Source organism: Micromesistius poutassou, assembly GCF_964030765.1.
Source record: "Micromesistius poutassou genome assembly, chromosome: 21".
NCBI classification, from domain to species: domain Eukaryota; kingdom Metazoa; phylum Chordata; class Actinopteri; order Gadiformes; family Gadidae; genus Micromesistius; species Micromesistius poutassou.
The window spans coordinates 12,312,725-12,319,891 of record NC_140291.1 but is presented as its reverse complement, the minus strand read 5'-3'; the positions used below and the strand labels follow the sequence as shown (position 1 = coordinate 12,319,891).

Sequence of the window (7,167 nt, the reverse complement as noted above, 5' to 3'; positions counted from 1 at the left end):
TTGCGATGTCCTCTGACAAGTTCAGAGGAGAGACGAAGCAGGCAGCGTTTTTATATGGTCCATGTGGAGAATGCTGAATCGCAGGATAACTTTAGCCTACTGGCTGTCATCAGAAGCACATCCAACTCCAGGCAGCCAGGCTACATCAGCAGCATCGCAGCAGACGGCCAGCGTCATCACTGCAGCCGCGGCCTGCAGCGCGTATTGGGCTAAAGAAAGAGGGACCTGGGAAGTATTTTCTTTTTTTAGAGAGGACTCACAGGTGAATCACCGGGGCGCCCCCGATGTTTTGGCGTCCCCCTTCGGTTCAGAATATATATGTGTGTGTGAGAAAGGTGTTAGTGAGAAAAATAGATTAATTATTAAATTATCTATAACCTAATTCCACTTTTCACACGTTCGAGGTACCCCTTACCCGACCATTGACTACCATACATTCTTAAGATTTGTATTTTTACAAACAACACACTCTACACACAAACGTTATATTCTGAAAACTATTTTGAACAAATAAAGAAACAGTGAAACCAGCCACCATGGGATTAAGGGATTTAATTAGGTAATGGCTTAAATTCCTTTACATTAAAGTGATATATTTTAAACAGACACACATTTGTTCATTTTTGCTAAAGAACCATACTTTAAAGAAGATGGAAAGTCTAAAAACAATTGCTGTATTGCTATATGATATCAACAACTGTCATTAAACAAACATATTATTTCAATAAATTATTCATCATTTCATAATACAGCCTTTTAGTGTGTCATGATTATACATTTTAGTTGCCTACTGTTTGTGGCCCGTTAAATAAAAAAGGAACATAAATAAAGATCTTGTAAAGCAATTCAGGTTGCAAATATACGTTCACAAGAGTGTATTTAGCAAACAACGAATATCTCAACATGCATGTCAAGTATTCTGCACTGAAATTATTGCACAAAACTCAATCAGTACACAGACACATCAAGGTAGAAAGTGCCATAGTTATATTTTGGCAACTTAAGCTTATTAAAACCCAGTACAAATGTTTGCCAATCAATCAATCAATAATCCATAATGATCTTTGATGCAACATGTGATTGATTACAGAATACCTAGTGTGTGTTTTCCCCCTGGTAGAGAATATGAGCTTGAAGACATAAATAGGGAGTTCCCAGATTGGTGATTTTCTTCATTACACATTAGCATTGTACATTAAAAACCTTGTACACATGACCAAAGACGAGTGATTCCCTTTTGTTGTTTTCACCACAATGTCACATGAATTATTGCAATGGTTCTTGCAGAACTTACAAGTGTACACACACACACACACACACACACACACACACACACACACACACACATACACACACACACACACACACACACACACACACACACACACGTACACACAGGTCAATTCAAGTCATAACAAATGTCCCTTGTCGAGTCCTTATAGGTGGAGCACCATAAACACTAAAGCTTCCTGACCTTTAGCTTCCTCATTCACAGATAATTTACGGATAAGGTGATGAGGCTTTCTCCCTTTTACAAGACGGTCAAAGTCCATGCAGAAGAATACACCTCATCACTTGCAATGGGTTATTCAATCACATTTATTGTATCTTTTGTCTCTGGCAATCTACCTTGTGTTTAGCCTGTTTCAATTGATCATGAACCCGGCAGTGAACCATTTTGCCAAAACAACCCACTTACACAAGCAAACAAGCAAAAACAAGTCTTAATATGGATTAACGTCGTTCCGAAGGCAAATCTTTGTATAATACTCCCAATATGAATACCTTAATATTCACTCGTTAACCTTTCTCTCATGAACAGCAAGGAGTGCAAATTCAATGTTGTTTAAAGGTTAAGGAATGAAGAGCAAAAAGCAGGTACATACAATTGTTGTACTTTGCACTTTACTTTGTGTAATTTTTGCACGTATAATACATTATAACATTATTTTATTTGTCTGTAATGTAAAATAAAAGCTTTCCTTTTAACAGATTCATACTACTATATCGTTTTACAGGCATACAGTAATCCCGGCCATTAGATTTTAAGAACACAACCACATTTTTACCAATTACCTGTAAATATTGTATACAACACGTATCAAGGTTAGGTTACTTCAACCTAGATGTTTGTGTTACTTACTTATATAGACCTGACTACTACCTCAAAGAAAGGAACTATGACATTTAAAAAAATATACACTCTGTGACTTTGGAGACTATCTGCAGCTGATTGTGGAGGGCAATGCAAAATGAACCCGTCTCACACACACACACACACACACACACACACACACACATACACTAAGCATCTAATCAAGCCAAACATGTCTACGTTTGGAGGGTTTGCAGTGTTGAGGCTCCAGTGGTTAAACCAACACAACCTTCCCCCTCACACACACATAAGCCAAGGAACCAAGGAATCTAACCTGGAACCTTTTTGGTTCTGCCTTGAGACCTAGCCTCCCTCACCTCATCCACAACGACTTAAACTGTAGCACAGTAGCTAGCTTTTCATTTTTGTTTGTCTACAAACCCAACAAACTAGTTGTGACTGAGTTGTAAGCTGGTGTGGACAGAGGAATAAAAAAGACAGACACTTGTCATGGGTAGAGGTTGTGTTTCTTTTGTTCGCTGGTGGCTCCTATCGGTGTACATTAGGCTGGCACATTATCAGCACCAGGTTGACGTGTCAAAACTGAGAGTAAAGGCTTGCATGTACTGTGTGTGTGTGTGTTTGTCCTTGTGTGTATGTGAGCGCATTGAGCTTGTAATCCATGCTTGGTGTCTTGGATTCAAATGAATAATTTAACACTGGTAGCAGTGTGAAGGTTTCTTGGGGTGGGGGACCAAAGAACCACAAGCCCCCCCCCCCCCCCCCCCAGCTCTCTCTGTCTTTGTTGCCACCAATATAAAGACCCACCAGAATACTGAGAGGATTTGAATGGGAAATGGTCAGAAATACTGCATAAAAGAAGACAGACTAATGCTTAGAGGGCCGTTAGCTGTCTGAGAGCCAAAAGGGGGGGCTTTGAAAGACCAAATGTTTATAAACAAAAGGACGGGCAAGTGGGGGTGAGTGGGAGGTTGACGGCATTTGGTTGAAATCTCCCCCCCCCCCCCCCCATCAACCAAACACCTCAGAGACCATGGCTAGAAGCTGTCCCACCTCAGAATAAAGGATACATCAAATAGACCGCTTCTAACCTTTCTCATTCCTTACGAGCTTATTTCAATACTGCTTCACAATATTTCTCCCTCTACTACTGAATAGTCCTGGATGAATTCCTTGAGTACAAGTATTCAATACAAGGCTGACAAGTCAAAAGGGCGATGTGATTTTATCTGATTTTAAATTCCATCTTGCTAAATTACTAAGTTTATAGCGTAGCAACATTTGTTTGAGGTGGTTTGATGCGTATACCTGGGAAAATAGCTGTAGAATGTGAATATTATATATTTGATTTTGGTAAAATGATGGAGTGATTTTAAAGGGTTGTATTACAGTAAACAACTGTTATACTTGTATAAGCTCATAAAGTAAGCATTATCAAAGCTAAAATGCTTCCATTCGCTTGGTTGTAGTTACAAAGGAGATTCAGGTTGTTTTTTGTTCATGCAGTAGAAAACGTAATCATCTCTATGGGGGTTGCTGGGTATACAATCATACTGTGATAATATTTGTCTTAGTAAATATCTTTCAGGTTTCTAGGTAAGCTGGGATGTAATCATGCATATATACTGAGGGTACTCGCCTCACCCACTCTCTGGCCCTCTATCTCTGACACACACACTCCTTCAGCATCCTCCCCTCGCTATCTTGCTCTTACAAGTGTCCTCTCATTCACAAGACTCTCTCTCTCTTTCTCTATCCAACACACACACATACACACCCACACCCACCCACCCACACACCCACACACCCACAGACTCTCTCCTTCTCTCTCTTTATTGCTCCTGTAACCTATAACCTATAAGTCTCTGTTCACACACACGGCGCCCACCCCCAGCCTTCCCCTCATCTCTCCTTCACCAGTGTCTGCAGGCAGGCCACCACATCCTCTCCGCTGCTCCAGGGGACCACCTGGGCCTTTAGGGGCCCAGTCCCGCCCCCGCCCCCGGCGCCGCCGCCCCTCGCCGCCGCCTCCAGGAGCCGGTGCATGGGGAAGTCCCTGCGGGGGAACACCACGTCCCCGGGCCCCAGGGCCAGGGACGGGCACACGTCGTTGGCGCCGTCGCCCACGTACAGCACCTGCTGGAAGGCCCGGCCGCCGCGCTCCTCCTGCCGCCGCGCCAGGTACTCGCGCAGGATCACCTGCTTGCACATGTTGTCGGGGCAACGGGCGCAGCCGTGCGCGTGGAAGGGCCGCAGCACCAGGCGCCCGGCGGCGTCGAAGCCCGCCGGGTTGGTGAACACCTGGCGGAAGAGCGTCCGCGCGCCGAACCGCGACAGCCACGTCTCGATGAAGTACGTGTTGGCGTCCGACACCACCACCGCCTCGTAGTCGTGCTGGTGGGCGCGCAGGAACTGGAAGAGGGCGGCCAGGCCCGGCGTGGGCGGGATCTTCTCCAGCGCCGCGCGGATGGCGTCCTCGGCCACGCCCTGTTCGGCCAGGTAGGACAGCACGCGCTGCATGTGCTCGTTGTAGTGGCCCTCGCGGTACGAGGCCATCAGCCAGTTGGGGAGCTGCTGGCCGGGGGCGGCGCAGACCACCGCGTCGTCGCTGTTCTCCCCGATGATGGTCTCGTCGAAGTCGAACAGGATGAGGAAGCGCTGGCCGTTGGAGGCGGCGGCGGCGGCGGGGGCCGGGGTAGGGGCGGCCATGACGGTCAGAGCGGAACGGGGGCCTCGTCCTTCGCTGAAGACGGAAGAGAAAGGCGTGGTCGTCAAGCATGGCGTGCAGTAAATGATAAGATTAGGAACACGTATCGTGCCACAGGGTGAAACCAAACACATAACTGCCACTAAGTCCTCTTGAGCAACGGTTACCACGTGATAGGGGTTTTGTGATGGCACACGAGATAAGTGCGTATTTACAATTCATATGCAGGCTGAGCTGGTATTATGGTGTGAGAGATAAACAACAAAAATGAAGAAAAGAAGAAGTCAAGGAGTTCACTGTTACTGTGTACGCCTACTGGCTCGAGGGTGAGATGTCAGTCACAGCGATGCAAGGTGAGGGATTTAGCCCTCCGCCAGGGGGTAAGTTGTGTTTACATGAGAGGTAATGAGGAAGAAAAGGCACAGGGAGAGCCAACAGGACCCACCCTACCCTTCCGTTGAACAAAAAATAACAAGAAAAACACAGTGTCCTACACATTTTTTAGAACAAATCAACACTTAAACAATGTGTTTGAACCACCCACATAACGTGATAATAGGCCTACACACTAAAAAACGAGGGAATTAAACCATTGTAAATATCTGAGGGGGTTAAATAGACCGACATTCCACTTTATCCCACACACTGCGATCCGTTCAGCCCACTGGAAGCAGTCTGTCTAGACTCTCTTCGCTACAGTTGGCCTCGCAGCAGAGCTGACAAAAAAAGGGGATCCCGTTCAGAAGAACACATGACTGACGCTCCATATAGAGTTCACTGTGGCAGACTTGTGTAACTTGAGTGTACTAGCTGCACATGTCGGAGTTGCATCACTGCATATCTTGACCATAAGTGGAGAACCTCGCTGGTGGGCCTAAACGGACATGAGACGACTTTACCAATGCGTTAAACGTCTCGTGTTTAGTTGACTGAATGGCCTAAATAATACAATTTTTTTTTTAAATGTAGGCTTAGTTATAGGCTAGGCTACACTTTGAAAAAGTGTCGTATTATCCGTCTGATCGTATCATGTGTGAGTTTGATTGAGTGTTGAGTGGGAGTCAAAAGGTAAAGGGCTTTATGTTTATTATATGCTTATATCATCTGATTCTGTAATAGCCTAGTAGTGCCTATAGTGAATCTCGAAATGTGTACGAAAATTGTACATCGTTTTAACATTTAACATATTGTTGTAAGCTATTTAAGGGTTGTAAAGTTAGGGGTTATTATGGGTTACATAATGCCATACACACAACCCATCCGCGGTCCACCGACCATCATGTAAGCGCTCCTGAAATACCTCCAGAGCGGTGGACAAATTAGAACCGGGTGTTGCGTGTGTGGAGCCGGGCTGCAGCCAGTCAAGTGTCCGTGCTACTGCAGGCTGCAGTGTCCGGCGCGCCTGATTGTTCCTAACCGCGTAAAGCGTAAAGCTATCTAAATTTAACCACACCATCATCCACAGCCAGTCGACTACGACTTATGAGAGGTTACCCTTGAACTGCATACACACCGCCAGCCCGGTCGAAGAGCGACTGCCTCTCGTTGGCTCTCGTTTTAATATTGATTTATATTTCAGCAATTAATATTACGCGTACAAATTCATTCACAGTCAAATGCAGTCGTCGAGTCGAGATAAATGAATAACCCAAAAACATAAATGCTTACCGGTTGTGGACATATGGTCAAGCAGTGGGCCGAAGAGGGCTTGGATGGTGCCCGGCTCTGGCCGACCGCATCCTTATGACGCGCAGAGGATCTGCGGCCATGTGACCCGGGGAGACGAGGAGGGCATTCCCCGGCAAATGCTCGCCGTTGACTGGTCGGCAAGACGTACACCGAAGATGGCGGCGGTAGCTTGATCGATAATGTTGCGACGGGCATCGGTATTTTCTCATCATCGGATGTTTTTGTTTAGATAAGCGTGTCTGTGGCTGCTTAACTGAACGGTGAATTCATCGAGTGTTTTTATTCGGAAATATGTTGATTATATATTGGGAGACCGGTCTTCAACGGCGGCCATCTTTGGTGTACCAAGAGCGCGGTTGAATGACGACACATGACGGTGAATCATTCGGAGCAAAATAAACACCTTTGTCTTGAACAATCGTCTTCTCCATTATTTCAACATCAAATATGAAAAACAAAAAAAATACGAAAGCTTGAGCTGTGTGCGTGTGTGATTGTGCCTGTGTGTGTGTGTGTGTGTGTGAGTGAGATTGTGTGTGTGTGTGTGTGTGTGTGTGTGTGTGTGTGTGTGTGTGGGGGTGTGTGTGGGGGTGTGTGTGCGCGCGCAGCTATTACAGGACACACAAATAATCATGACAGCACTATCCTGTGAGTG

General features: G+C 45.6%; 1 pseudogene across 1 annotated transcript; it reads right to left on the bottom strand.

Moving 5' to 3' along the window:
- Positions 1-532: 532 nt before the first annotated feature.
- On the bottom strand, positions 533-6,630 carry LOC311366569 (putative phosphatase phospho1 pseudogene; annotated as a pseudogene). The gene is made up of 2 exons (XR_014684228.1): positions 6,492-6,630; positions 533-4,859 (listed from the first exon to the last, which is right to left on the bottom strand). The product of XR_014684228.1 is annotated as a putative phosphatase phospho1 pseudogene (transcript).
- Between the last annotated feature and the right edge of the window lie 537 nt (positions 6,631-7,167).